This window comes from Balearica regulorum, chromosome 8 (genome assembly GCF_011004875.1).
Source record: "Balearica regulorum gibbericeps isolate bBalReg1 chromosome 8, bBalReg1.pri, whole genome shotgun sequence".
NCBI classification, from domain to species: domain Eukaryota; kingdom Metazoa; phylum Chordata; class Aves; order Gruiformes; family Gruidae; genus Balearica; species Balearica regulorum.
Window position 1 is genome coordinate 28,392,078 of NC_046191.1, and position 15,213 is coordinate 28,407,290.

Below are 15,213 nucleotides of genomic sequence, written 5' to 3' on the forward strand. Positions count from 1 at the left end.
ATGCCACCTCCACCCCAAGGGCTATACTTTGGCTAAATTTGGAGAAGGATGGGCTGGAATGACTTAAGACAAAGCACAACATTCAAGATTTCCTTGCTGAAGATTTCCTAGAACCTTCAACTCTCAGTGCCTCAAATGCCCATCTGTGAAGTGGGAAACATCATAAAAAAACCCACTACATGAAAGTTTATTCATAACTGGGACACATTAGCACCTCTCTCAAAACAGAAAACAAGAAAAAAAATCCAGAAAGACTTTCCATACACTATTTTAAGTACATTAAAGAAAGTGGTTAAGGCGCAAACCTCATCATATACAAATTTGTCATTTGTATCCAGTCATAACTCCACTTTTCTTAGAATAGCTTTGTTTCTGGCACACTGAAGAATGTGGTTCTGGTAAGTTCTGGAACTAAATACAACAACTGAAAAATGAAGCTTTTTTGCCACATGCTCGATTGATGTTACAGGCAGATGTTCACAAATTCAGTGTTATTAATTTCAAAAGGCAATTGTGCTCAAAACCCCAGATAAATAGTGTGGCATTAGAAATGTCAGCTAGAAAAGAAAGGTTTCATTTCAACTCTAAGTCTGGCATATTTAGACTCTAGAACTTCACTGAAGAAGTTGCCTCCTAACTGTAAAACCTAAGAATAATCTGCAGCTAGATATTAAATTTGAAAAACAACTGTGTGATCTTCAGAAGAGACTAATTTAGATCATTGACAGAAATACAAAGTCAATTTAAAACAGAAAAACACAGGATACTGGATGCAATGTACGTGGAACCCAAAAAAGTCTTCTTCATGCTTTATTTGTAATCCACTATCAAGGAAGGCTGATATTTTAAATGAACACTCAAAAATACTGTATAATTATTGAATATGTGGGTTTGTGCAGAGAAGCTTGCACACAAACAACAAATGGAATTACAATTAAACATACTGACTTTAGTTCTCTGACATGGATGTTTATAAACAATACACACTAACAATCAATCTCTTATTGATGACCTTATATTTACAACTTTTTAACGTCCAAAGCATCTTTCTACAATTGGGGTTTTCAGACCCAGTTTTTAGGAAACTCACAAATGTTTGGATCATTTATTCCACTACTAAGAATTCTTAATAGCTTCAGCACTAGTCAGCTTCGTATGACATGAAAACAAGCTTCAAAAACCTCCGGTAACACTTAAGTAGTAAGTGTCTCTGTCAAATCAAAGTTTCTAATAATAAAAGCTTCTAAGGTCAGGATTTCCCTCCTCTCCAAGAGCAATTTGCAGTAGGGTTCATTGTCAAGTAGGTTGTTACTGCAATTTTCAGTCTGCTTAACAAAGATTTTGGGGACTTCTAGGCTTCTATTTCACATGCTTCAGACACGGCTCTATGACCTACAAGAACAGAAGCTCTCCAGATCTTCAAAGAGTTCTGGGTAGATCTCGCTACAATTTATTCTTGAGCAACATCCATACTAAATTTTATTTTCTCAGAAAGCCAAGCTAATAAGCATTTCCATCTCCATTTTTCTTCCCCATCGCTAGATTTTGTGCTCATTGGTTTTCAGCAGAGCTTGAAAGAGGGTACACAATGCAAAGATTACACTGATTCTATAAATTCTGTGAAGGTAGGTGGCTGAGTAGGAAAGAAAACCCTTTTAATCACCATCTCTTCTGCACATATCACGTCAGAGGAAAAACTGTAGCATAGGCCGATCCCTGAGGCGCTAGACAATCTATAGAGGAGTATTGTTAATGGCCACCAAACAGAAAATCAAAGTGAGCTTTGCTCCTTAGAATCAAAGCATGAGACAAAGCCGTGGCAAAGCAGGCTTTGTTAGTTCTATCATTCCTCAAATTACTCCCTTTTAAAGCTTAAGAAAGTCCTTCCAAAACACTACCAAAACTAGATATGTCAGGTGGAAAACAGAGCATGACAGAAGCAAGCCATTTTAGGACATTATCCCACAGATGCATGTTATAAAAATGCAGTCTGTGGATGCCAGAAATGAGCATCCACAAATATGTCTGCATCAGTTCTAAGAGACACCTAACAACAGTCTAAATAGAGCTACTAAGCTAAGCAATGAAAAACAACCAAAATTAGCCACCCACAAAAAGTCTACACAGAAACTAACTTTACCACAAAGCATATGTTAGTTTAAACCAGCAATCTATAGAGCAAGCAAATCTTTTGCTGCCTTAAAAAGACAATAAGGCAGCTTGTTGAATTGTCTTCTGTGAGAAATACTAGTCACTTACAATATGGCCTTCCAACAGAACAACCAGTAACAAACCACAACATCTCAGGGAACTTTTATTAGGAGTCTCTCAAGTCTAAGATGGCACTAATAGCTGTGACTAACACTTTTAAAATAAACTTTCAGGACACATCCTGCAGCAGAAAAACATTAGCATGGACTAAAATAATCCATCAGTTCTATTCATTTTTATCCAGTGCATTCCTGAGAACAAAAGGAAAAATGAGTTAAGAGCAGCTGGCTGGAGTAAAAACCCACAGATAAAAGGACAGCAACCATGCAAACCTCAAATTTGTCTCTATCCACAGATTTGAATATATATTTAACTATGTGCATGAATATTTCATTTAACACGCACAGAGATCATATTCCTGTGGAACAGCCCTGCCAAAAGAAGCTTGATCCATAGGATCAATCATGATTGGCATATCTTTTTAAATGTGCCCATGTAACAAGGGATCAAAAAGCCACAGACAGGATAACTCACACTGGCAATAAACCTGTCAAAAATCATAGAATGGTTTGGGCTGGAAGGGACCTCAAAGCTCATCTAGTTCCAACCCCCTGCCGTGGGCAGGGACACCCTCCACCACTAGACCAGGTTGCCCAAAGCCCCATCCAACTTGGCCTTGAACACTTCCAGGGAGGAGGCATGCACAGCTTCTCTGGGCAACCTGTTCCAGTGCCTCAACACTCTCACAGTAAAGAATTTCTTCCTAATATCTAATCTAAATCTACTCCTTCAGCTTAAGGTCATTACCCCTCATCCTATCACTCCATGCCTCTGTAAACAGTCCTCCTCCAGCCTTCCTGTAGGCGTCTTTAGGTACCGGAAGGCTGCTATAACGTCTCCCTTATTGGAAGGCCTTCTCTTCTCCAGGTTGAACAACCCCAACTCTCTCAGCCTGTCTCCATAGCAGAGGTGCTCCAGCCCTCTGAGCATCTTTTTGGCCCTCCTCTGGATTCTCTCCAACAGGTCCACATACTACTTCTGTTGAGGACCCCCAGAGCTGGACACGGTACTGCAGGTGGGGTCTCACCAGAGTGGAGTAGAGGGGCAGAATCACCTCCCTTGACCTGCTGCTCATGCTTCTTTTGATGCAGCCCAGGATACGGTTGGCTTTCTGGGCTGCAAGCGCACTTTGCTGGGTCACGTTGAGCTTTTCATCAACCAATACCCTCAAGTCCTTCTCCTAGGGCTGTTCTAAATCCATTCTCCTCCCAGCCTGTATCTGTGCTTGGGATTGCCCTGACTCATGGAAAGGACCTCGCACTTGGCCTTGTTGGACTTCATGCAGTTAGCACTAAATATTTTCATGAGTCACACAGCTTCTTTATTTTAGCTAAGATAATTTCTGACACCTGTACTGTTTATGAGATCTTCTCCTTCTGAAGTGACCTCAAGTAACAGAGAGGTTATAGTCCTCTCCCCTCACAAGCAGAATGATGCCCATACAGCTAGCTAAGAACTCTGGGAAAAGGACAGTTTTAATTTCATTTAGTTTGGAGATAATTTTTTTTTGCATGTTTATATTCAGAGTATCAAATAAAGCCATTAAATATTTTGACGCATACTATCTAAATATTATCTAAGGCAATACCATTACCCAGGGATGCAATGCTTTCCACGTTTATATATGCCGCTTTCTTCCATGTTTTACACCAGTGGCCCAGTTGTGGTCTTCCACTTTCTATTGGATAAGAGTAGCTGTTTGTCAACACAGCTCTTATATTTACTTTTGCCTTTTAGAAGGAAGGAAAGAGATAACGTAAAGAGGCACTAAAACATCAATACAGCTATACTTATGAACAAAATGCTGAAATTAGTAAGCACCTTCCTAAAATTCTTATTCAGTTCTCAACTATTGCACATGCAGAAGATGTAATACCTGTGTTTAGTTTAGCTTTATATTTACACTTTTAATTACTCTTTGGGCTGTAGATTCTTTCACACTTGAGACAAACACAGTTTTATCACTAGAGGAGAGTCAAAGTTAAAATGAACAAAGTGCTATCAATGAAATATTTAAAATAAATAGGATAAGACTGGCTACAGAAGGCACATTACAAATTATGAAAAAACAAAAATCCATGTTTGAGATGTACAAAGACAGCATGTTTTAAATGTTGATAAGTACTAAAACCAACCAATGACTACCTAACATTTTTCGAAAAACTTCCTTGTCATCTTTGCAAAGAGATGGTCACATACTGAAATAAAGCAAATTCTCTCCAAAGCCCTGCACAGAACTATTTTAGCTGTGATAACATCCTATGCAGGTCTTTAAATCCTTATCATATCAAGCAAAATGAAGATAGTAAAGAAGTGGTTCAAATGAAAACCAAACCAAACAAAAACCAAACAAGGAAAAAAAAAAACACAAAAGACCCCTTTTCCAAGGAAAAAAGCTGGAAGGACAAAGCACTGGCACCACCTCTCACTGGAATCATAGAATCATTAAGGTTGGAAAAGACCTCTAAGATCATCAAGTCCAACCAAAGGCTGGAAGAGGCTGATGAACTGAAATTAAAATTCAGTTTAAATTTTAGACTAAAGTCACAACACTTCCGAATATATTTGGGCATCTATCTCCTGCTACAGCCAATGGGAATTAAGTTCCTACAGGGTAGGATTTGAGCTGAGGTTCCCACCCTGCGACTCAAATTACCTGAGAGCTAGCAACTTTTTATGGCTAGTTTCACTGTTACCATTCAGAAGCTCACCAAGAGCCAGCAACATATTTAACTTCTACTTTGTAGCTACTAAGATACAAATAGACTCATTGGGGCTGCCCAGACAACAAACAAAATCTGGAAGGAGGCAGCACATCCCCACCGAAGAAGAGACCGAAGAAAGAACAGCTGCTCCAAGCAACAGGCAGGGAATGAGGCCTGGAGTGCAGACACCTACTAACCAGCAGCAGATGAACAGGTGACCCAAGGGGAGTTCAGGACCCACTAACAACCAACCCCTGCCCTTCTGCCCAGCAGGGAAAAGCATCTCCTCAGACTACTGCTCCTACGTCTTTACATTAAGGTTTACGCTCCTCCTAGTCAGTTTTCTAGCCAATTTACATCCACTGTAAAGGAAGGACAAAGCTTTGTATTTTGAAGGCAAGTTTACAATTAAAATAGAAATAAATGTTAAAAAGTATCAAGTATCAAACAAGGTCGAATTAAGAAACTCCCTTCAATGTATTTCGTATCTTCAGCCTGAGTACAGATGATAAATTTACAAGATCCAAAGCTCCACCCCCCCGCTTGTCACATTAAACACTATTTCCAGAATTTCATAAAATAACAGTAGTAGAATGTAATCCTTTGAATTACCACAAGTTAAACAATGAAAAATGGTACAAGTATCACCAGAGAGTTTTAACAAAAAACCCCTGTACTATTGCGTACAACTTGAACATCATTAAACTCACCACTGCACCTCCATGTTCCACCACTCATGCAAAGCCACGCATACTCTCCCCACGAACACCTAAAGCACAGTTGAGTAAATTCAAGAGTAACTACACAGCTTATACTAAATTAAATACACAAGCTCCCTAAAAGCCATTGTGCTTAGAATATTTACATCACAATTCTGAACTGAAAATCCAACATCTGCTATCTCCAGCAGCAGGACCTTTAGGCACACAATACTCCTACAGAAATCCCCTCTCTTACTCTAGCATTCAAGTACCTTCAAGAAGTGAAATACACAATGTCCAGACTCAGCCTTAAGTCTAATCTTCTGTGTAGCAAGAGAAAAAAAAAACCTGTCTTAAAAGATCTAGACAGAAGCAATTCTAAATTGGCTTCTGAGATTGGAAAATTTACTTTGGTCATTTTTTGAAGCTTATTTGCAACATGAGGGATAGATCTTTAGACTAATATACTGATGGAATTTGCATACAACCAAATAATAAAGAGAATGGACTTAAAGGTTGAAGTTGTACACCATAGTTGCATGTGTCACAGGCACTATAAAATTAAGAGGATCAGAAACCCCATATGTGACGCTAGACCAAATGCACATTGGGTTCAGCATTCACCTCCACTGGAATGGACCAGAATGATCTTGGCATAAGCACACCAACCTCAACGCTGATCCAACATATCTTACTTCTGTCCTTATAGGTACGGTTTTGGAAGGTTGCATTTGTCCCAGATAGCTTCCCACTGATGACTGAGGTAAACGTGGACTCATGCTTAAAGAAATAGTTCTCTGTATGTCTGCTGGCAAACTCAAATAGTCATGACTGACAGGCTAGTGGAATGAGCTTTCAATTCTTTTCAGAGCAATTCCCAGTTCTGGTGGAGGCACTACAAAGCAGCGATGTAAAATTAATCTTGTTTCTCACTGATAGATGAATAAAAAGCTTCCAGAACCTGAAAAGACTACTATCTGCATCACATGAGGACACCGTTACTAGACTAAAATTGGGCCAGTGGGGTATAGTGACCACGTAAAATATGGCTGTAGACGCTTGTAAAACCAATGAAGGCTACCTCCTTTATTCATTTGTTCTACATAAACTAGACTAGTGGGAAAAATAATGGCACCAACACAGCTCAAGTGAAAATGACAAAGATTAGCAACTACTAACAATTGTACTGTAATAGAAGCATTCCTTCAAGTACAGCCCATTTTCAAGTTATCAAAGTACATTTAAACAGCTTCTTTGCCAGAAAGGATTTGTCAAGATATTCCAGTAAAGAGACTGACAGTGCGTGCCACACGTAAGTCAGAACTAGCACACCATAAAGCTAATGCACTAACACAGCTATTCTTGCCATGTACTGATAATCCTCAAACATAAATTAGAATAATTTAGATGTTTTGCAAGATTACCAAATACATTTCAACTAAAAATGTATTCATTTCTGAAAATTTAAGTCCCAAAACTTCTTTGCAGCTCACTTTTAAGGCAGGCTATTTTATTCCTTCTTAGCCTGACAATTGCTTTACAAGTCTTTATTTCTTTGTTAGTAGGCATTAGAGCAAATTTTTTGCAAGATGGATTTTTGATTTTCCAGTTTCATGCAGTTGGTTAAGAAACTTTTTAAAAACTGTAAATTTTTAATTGTGGCAGGAGTTTTGAAGTGCTGGAAGGAAGCCAGGACCAGAAAAAAAAGGAAAAAAAAAAGAACAATTTCTATACAATTAGAGAGAGCATCATAATGAGATGCATTCTCATTACTTCTGGGAACAGTACAATGTAAGTGCTTTCACCCAATTAGCTTTTCAACTTGCAGATGCCAAATGAGATTTTTATTTTAAAGATTTGCAAAAGCATTTATTAAAGAAATTTCCATTATTTAGAAGAATAAGAAAACTTCAAAGCTCTCAAAACTGAATCATTGCTTATTTGAGAAAAAGATAAGGGAATAAATTAAGGCAAATTCTTGCAGAAAAAAGCCATGTACCTGCTATCAAAACAGAGTATTCAAATAGTAGGTTGGTAGGCAGTGCTTTTCTCTGAACACAGAAAACTAATCCGACCTGTCTTACCTATCAGAATTTTTTTTTAACTGAAAAAGTTGTAACTATTCACTAGGCTTCTTACAAACTTATTTAGGTCAGTTTATCCTGACCTCAGCTGCTCTCTGCAAAGCATCTGTTAATGTTTAAGATCACAAACAGTCCCTTAAAAAAATTACAGATGCACTTAGCATGCTGCCATAAATACGACTTTGTTTCTTCCTCAACTGCATCACACCACCTGGCAGAAGCCTGAAAAGGCAAAAACACTAGCATAGCCATTGTCCCCATGGACAAAGAAAGCGACGTGGGGAGTCTTCTCCTTAGTGGCATCCTGAGTAGCAGTTGCTGTCAGGCTGAGAACAGGGCAGCAAAAGGGAAGTCCTCAGTGGGGCTGCAAAAGAAGCGACACAATTGATGATATACAGATGTTCCTGTGTCTGTTCAAATGAGGGTGCTGAAAATATTCAAACATTTTGCACTTCTCTGGACTGGCTACATTTAGATTTAACTGCACAGCAAGAACAATCAGAACTGGTGGTGATGATGATGGGTTTGAGGATCCATTTGCAAGAATAAAGGAAACAGAATTGCCTGCACCCTACAGCAAAAAAAGGTATGAGCAAGAAGTCTCCACACATTACTAGATTTTCTCTTCTTTCTAAACATACAGAGTACCAGCAAGCTGTGGTTCCCTTCCAGCTGCACTTCAGCAGATCTAATTCCAGATGCAGGCTGAACAGCACTCAGGATCTGTTCTTCTGCAGGCGGCTGTCTGGGGTAAGTTACCAGAAACAACAGCTGAGCTGAACAAGAGTTGACTCCTTAAGTCAGTCACAGTGTTTGGTGCAAAACACTTCCTTTTAGGAAGCTGATGAAAGATAATCAATGGGTACATGAAAATAGACAAGATTCCGAACAGATGAGCAGCAGAAGTTACAGCCATTTGAAATTACCCATTGCTCCACTGTTTCATTCTCCCCTTTCATTTTAATACTCTTACTGCAAAATCCCTTGCACTTTATTACAAACTCTGAAACAATGCCATTTAAACTGGTGGCATATTTCCAACCCTCCTCGACCACCCCATGTTGAATTGGACAGTGGAAGAGGGCAGGACAGATTAAGAGAGAAATGTAAAGCCATTCCTTGCTGTAACTCGAAGAATCTTTTTCAACACTTCCATTTCCTGCTCCTTTATGACAATTTCAAGTCCCACTGTCATAATTAACATTTTGTGACAGAGGAACCACCACTTAGTTTCAGCATTCTTCCCAAGGAACCACAACTCACCGAGTAGTGCATTTCTCTCCACGTCATACCTTTCTGCACTTTTAAAGTATCCCTTACCTGAGCTACAAATAAGTAAAAGGTTTTATACAAAATTTGTTTTTCCAAAGCCCCTACTCATAGATCAGTCCTTACGGAACATAGATAGTTACATTTAAGGTTTTGGGCTTCAGAAATCAGATGCTGCTTTGAAATAACATTCAGGCAAGCTCTTCTGTTCACGAGCTCTTTCAGAATATTTTGGAAGTACACAAGAACCACTCTAGGGCTACATCCTTAAGGACTTTCATTCCTCTTTAGAACAGCTGTGCCAAAATGAATTCCCTCTTCTCTAGCTATTTTTTCCAACTTCTTCCTGTTCACCTTCAAGAGACTTTTGTTATTCAAACAAAAAGTTTGAATATTTTGTTATTCAACCTGAAAATAGAAGCACAGTTATCAACAGTAGGAATCTACCAAATAAACAATTTTATACAGAGTTCTGTACAACCTTAGCACAATAAAAAAAACCCTGTTCAAAACAGTTACTCTAATCAGTTATGTAATGACTTAAGCTACTTGTAGCCACCTTCAAAACCTCTCACCTGGCTCAATACCCAAATTTTGTGTTGCCTGTAACTCCTACCATATTCCTGATTCAATTACATCAAAAATAATGATAATTTCTCCTCTGTATTAAGAGATGTTACAGCGTATTTGCTTTTAAGGCTATCAAAGATACAACCACTGTGACAGCCAGGGTTGCCAAATGTACCAGCTTATAATACACAACTGACAGCATCAATAACAAAAACTTCCCTCCTGTGCACACAAAGGTGGTAGAATTTGCTCCTTGGTCTGGTCCAGCTTGGAGAGAGCCGATGGCTGCTCCGTCTCTTTTATCTGCTGCCTACTATCCTCTGGATGTCTGGTTAGTTGATTTTCCCTGTGATTTACAGTTCCAGTTTCGTGGACCATAGACCATCTCCTCCTCCACTGAAAAAATGCTCAGCGTGTAAGAGATACAGCTGCAAAACCACACTGACAACAGTTCTGGACAAAACTCGTTAATTAAGCAATGGTCAACTTCAGTCCTCTGCTTTAGACTGGATCTGTACATGTTTTGTTAGGGGAAAAAAAAAAGAGATAAAGATGAGGAACTAAATTAGAAAAGCCTTATCAGCATACCCAGCTTTATAAATCTGCCTTTCAGCATTACAGAACCCATTTTCCATGCAAGTTAACTTGCATCTGCCAAATGGCTACAGATGAAGTTTAACATCTTCAGTTGATCTTGGTTCTGTTTATTCAGCTTAGAAAAAAAAAAAAATAATCCCATGTGTCCCTTGATACTCTGCTTTCAAAATGCAGTAGGTAAATAATTAAGAAGGCTCAATATATATTATCAAAACACTTACAAAGAAACTTTTCTTTATCCAAAGCTAAGTGCATACTACAAAGCTCTGTCCATGCCAATAGCTTGATTTGTGGCATGAAAAACATCTCCTAACCAAAGTGATTCCAGCAAATTAACCAAGTAGTTATATCACAAGCCAAAGGCAAGTTTTTCTTACTAGAACACATCCTTTCCTACAGACTATTTATACACACTGGCAACAGAAAACATTATTGTTCCTTCTCACTAGAACACTTCTGCTGTGCACCTATATATACACCTAGATACATTTGTACAGGAAGCACAGAATGTCCTAAACACTATTATAAAACAAGCCCTGCAAATACAATAATTTATTTTTTCAAAATGAAAGCATCAATGCATTGATCTAAAGACAGTGAGGTCCTTCAGAGGAATATGCAGTTTGTTTGAAATAGAAGAAATAAATTGAATCCTAAAGCATATCAAGTCTTAAATTGGGAGAAAATAATTGTTCCTGTACTTCCACCTTAGCTGAAGATTCAAAACAGTTAAATAATGCTTCTTTTCCCAAGAATAACTTAAACTATTATTCCTGCAAATACAATTTAAGTCTACAGTCACAATTTTAAAGTGTAAGTTAAAATTTACAAACACTAAAATCTAGTAATATTAAGATCACATGCTTACAAAATATTAATTTTAAAACAAGCTGTAGCTGTTTACATGATTTAATAAGAATAGCCTGAAAAGGTTTGCTTTTCTAAGCAGAGGAAGTTTGATTTGCTAGCTTAAGCAAGCACTGCACAAAAAATGGGCAACCTAGCCATTGCTGGCTTTACTATAAAAAAACCATTTGGCACCTCTGAGCACGATGAACTACATCTTATATCCCAACTAACTAAAAATTGAGTAAAACTGCCATTTCACTTTGGAGTCAGTTGTACATGGATTTAAAGAGATATTTAATAGACCCCCTCTTCTCTCAGTTGCTAGGCGCTGGGTAATGCCACAGTTCTTCAGGCACTACTTGTGCATTTGATGTACTTGAATCTAAACTGCAGTAATTCCTGTCTCTGATGTTGTAAACCCATGAAAGCGTACCCCACGATATTTTCAAATACATATCAGTTAAAATTTATCGCCATCATACTTTGGATTGAAGATACATAATATTGATTCTGCACTATAATTTTACCATTAATCAAGACAGCGTCAGATATATAAAAAAATGAACAATGTGAACGATGGACAGCTTCTCCCTTTAATATGTGTTTGCAATCCGTAACAGACTAGTTCATTAGCATTTAGTTAGAATGTTATGTAATGGTTGAGGTATTTGTAATAAAAACAGTCTATTTCTGTTAGCCTGTTCTTCATAGACATAAGAGCTGTCTTCATCTGATTTTTATTAGGATTTCATCTTCCTCTGCTTTTTATGCATTTTTTTAAGACTTCTGTCCATTCAGTTTTCATTTCACCAACACACATACAGTATTATTTTCTCCACCTCTTCACACAAATCTCAGCTTTTATTTTTACACCTGCTTTCACCCATAAGAAGTTTCCATGGGGTTTCGTGAAACCCAGATCCCCCCAAAAAATGAGGGCATGAAGCTGAGCGAAGAAAAAATTTGCTACAGAAGACGAACAACTGGTTCTACCAGTAAAACACCACCAGCAGTCCCGTCATTACAAGCCCAACATCCATCCCCAACTAGTGGAAAGGCGGTGCATTTTCAGGGCGGAGGTTTTTTTTCCCTCTCCCCTCAAACCCTCCATTACTGTATACGGCCTCTGAAGATGTCCCACTCTTCCTTCAACAGAAGGATCAGAGGAATATTTTTTCTTCGCTCACATATCCAATATGCTAGGCAAGGGTTTATTCCTCTGCAAGAGCACACTATAAAAGGGTTTAATCCTTCTGCAAGAAGTAGCAAGGAGCTACTTCTATCTCCACATCTAAGCCTTTTATCTACACCATCCTTGTATGGTATTTGGGCTACATGTTCCATCCTCTCTCCACTTTCACATCACTCCCGTTAGCCTGGAAAATATTCTGGATAAAGGGCTTGCACTTTCAGTAACCTAGGACACCTGGCTGAAGTCAACTCCATAAAACTTACCCACTGCTTTGACTTACATTCCTTCTTTTTATTGACAAACAGCATTCATCCCGACAAAAGAAAACCTACACAAGAGCTCCCTTCCGAACTGTGTCATCTTTCCCTTGCTCTTCGTGGCCCATTTCACTTTCACTTTGTGGGAAAACAGGACCTACAGAAGACTCGTACTGTAAGTCTGTACCATTGACCAAGGACTCCAGCAACCAAGTTAAAGATGTAGATTGATGTAACTTTTTTTACAGGTTGCTCTACAAAAACCTTGGGTCCTGTTAATGAAGTCTAAATAAGAATAAACAAATTATAAGTTGCTACTAAACTGCAAAGAGACAGAATATTTCTATTAGCAAAACTCACAGAAATGACTATGTATTAATTTATATATATTTTACAAGCTATTATTTACCAAATCAACACACTTTATGCAGGAAATACACATACACTAAGGTAGAGTTCTAGGTGACAGAGACACATAATCCTAGTCTCCACACACAAGCACTGACCTATGCCAGTTCTCACTTCAGTTTAAACAGCCACCTCAAGCACACACTTCCACCACAGGAGTCATACTCCTCACTCACTGAGCACAATATTCTGAGGGAAAAATTGCCTTTTCATTGAACATTCACCAAGTTCAAAGAACTCCCAAAACTTTGAGATTCAGTGGGTAAGAGTTGCACTAAACCACCTTAAAATTATCTTTGAAGAAAAATTCTCTAGACTATGTAATCAAAAGAAAATTGACAGCCATTCAGCTCCTGGCAGTCAGTATTAAACGGTAATCCTTTTGTTTCTCACTGATAGAGAAATGAGATCATGTCCTGTTTCCTCCTTCAAAAGTAGTTTCTTGTCTGAGCAGAGGTCTTAAGACTAGACAACGGGTAGGCCTGATGCCTCACTGCAGAAGAAACAAAGCTATTAAAAATCAGAGTCCCGTTCTTTCTGTTAGAAATAACGCTAATTTCTATTAACGTGCCCATCTGACACAGCTAATCAGAGAGCGACAAGGAAAAATAGTCCTTCCTCAATGATACAGAGTTCAAGACCTTTCACAAAGGAACAACCTTACAAAACACATGAGACACAAAAATTAAAGAAATCAAAAAATGTTCCATTCAATGTCCAGCACTAGGCTCTCATACAAGCTCCCCTTCCCCATAAAGAATGCCTGAACTGGAAACTATCTGGGCCTCCAGATTTTCAACTCCTGCATCCATCCCTAGGTGACGGTTCCCATTATCCCCACTGCAGACTGGCTGCCCGAATTTTAGCCATGTCATCTAACCATGCTTACACCATCCTTTAAGCGCTATCAATAAAAACACCCCTGACTCTGCCCACCCCTACCAATCTTGTCCCTAGGAGCAGAAACAATACCTTCCTGACCGGTGCTTCACTCAGTCCTACATCAAATAACCCAGGAGCAGCCTTTTACTGTACATCTCAAGAACTGTGGATGAGTATTTCAGAATTAGAAAACCAAAGCACCGTGCCCTGCATGTGCCTCCAGCATCCCGTAAGAAAAGGCTCCCCTCCTCCCGCGTTTCTGGAGGAAGAATCACAGCCACAAAGTGAGCGCAAACGTACGAAGGGGACGGCACGTTTCTCGAGTAATCTCCCTCGAGATACAGAGACCTGGAGTCGTTAAAAAGAGAAGGGGATGGGGGGGAAATGGGGGACGGGAAGGAGGGCGGGAGAAAAAAGCAGCACACCCGCAAGAGCAGCCCTCAGCCGCCCCCACCACGGCAGCCCCCTCCCGCCGCCGCCGCCGGACGAGGCCCGGCGTCGTGCCCGGCGCGGGGTGCGGCCGGCCCCAGGCAGCAATGCGGTGCGGCGCGGCCCGGCCCAGCGGCGCGGAGCAGACCGCTCTGCCTGCCCGCCCGCCGCGGCCCACTGCCGCGCCGTCTCCATCCGCTCGGCCGCGGCGGGCAGCGAGGTGCCGGCCCCCAGGGGCACCCCCTTCCCCGCCGGCCACGGGCTCGCCGCCGCCGCCAGGCCAGGCGGAAGCCGCCCCCGCCCGGGGCCATGCGGCGCAGGCCGCTCGCCCGCTCCTCCCGGCGCCTGGTCCGCGCCGCAGGCCCGCGGGGCGCTGCGGAAGACGGAGGCGCCGCCGCTTACCTGGCGCGCAGCGGGGCGGGCCGGCGCTCCGGCCTTACCCGGGGCTCCCGGACTCGGCGAGGCCGCTGCCGCTCCCGGCGCCGCGACGCCGCGCCTCAGCCGCTTCCACACAGGGGCCAAGATGGCGGGCGGCCAAGCCGGCGCCAACGACGTCTGACCTCACCGCGCCGCGCGCGCGCGCGCGCACCCGCTCGCCGGCTCCGCCCCCGCGCCGCCACTCACGTGACCACGCCGTGCCGCAGTCGGGCGGGCGCGCGGCGCAGGGCGCGCCCCCTGGCGGTGCGGGGTGACGAGCGGGGCCGGCCCCCCCGACACCCCCCCCACCCCCCGATCCCCCCCCACCCCCCCACGCGTGGGGACCCGCAGGGCCCTGCACCCGCTGCCGCCGGGCGGGGGGACGGGACGGGACGGCGGGGGACACGCTCTCCCGCCGGGAAGTGGCTGCAGCCCGAGTGCAAGTGCGCAGCACCCACCCGGTCCACCGGGGGTGCAGCAAAATCCCCAGGTGAAAGCACCCGCGGGGGCGTGGGGAGGCTCTGCCTTCTCCCCGTGGGCCTCAGGGTTCCCTGCAAGCCTGAGGCTGCTCGGGCAATGGCG

At 41.7% G+C, this 15,213-nt stretch overlaps 1 protein-coding gene across 18 annotated transcripts in view; it reads right to left on the minus strand.

Moving 5' to 3' along the window:
• PRRC2C (proline rich coiled-coil 2C) overlaps window positions 1-14,836 on the minus strand; it is a 77,210-nt gene extending 62,374 nt beyond the window's left edge. For all 18 annotated transcript variants that reach the window (XM_075760276.1, XM_075760292.1, XM_075760293.1 and 15 more), the window contains exon 1: window positions 14,617-14,836. The gene's annotated coding sequence lies outside the window, so the exon portion shown is untranslated. The remainder of the gene's footprint in view (window positions 1-14,616) is intronic.
• Window positions 14,837-15,213: the final 377 nt, after the last annotated feature.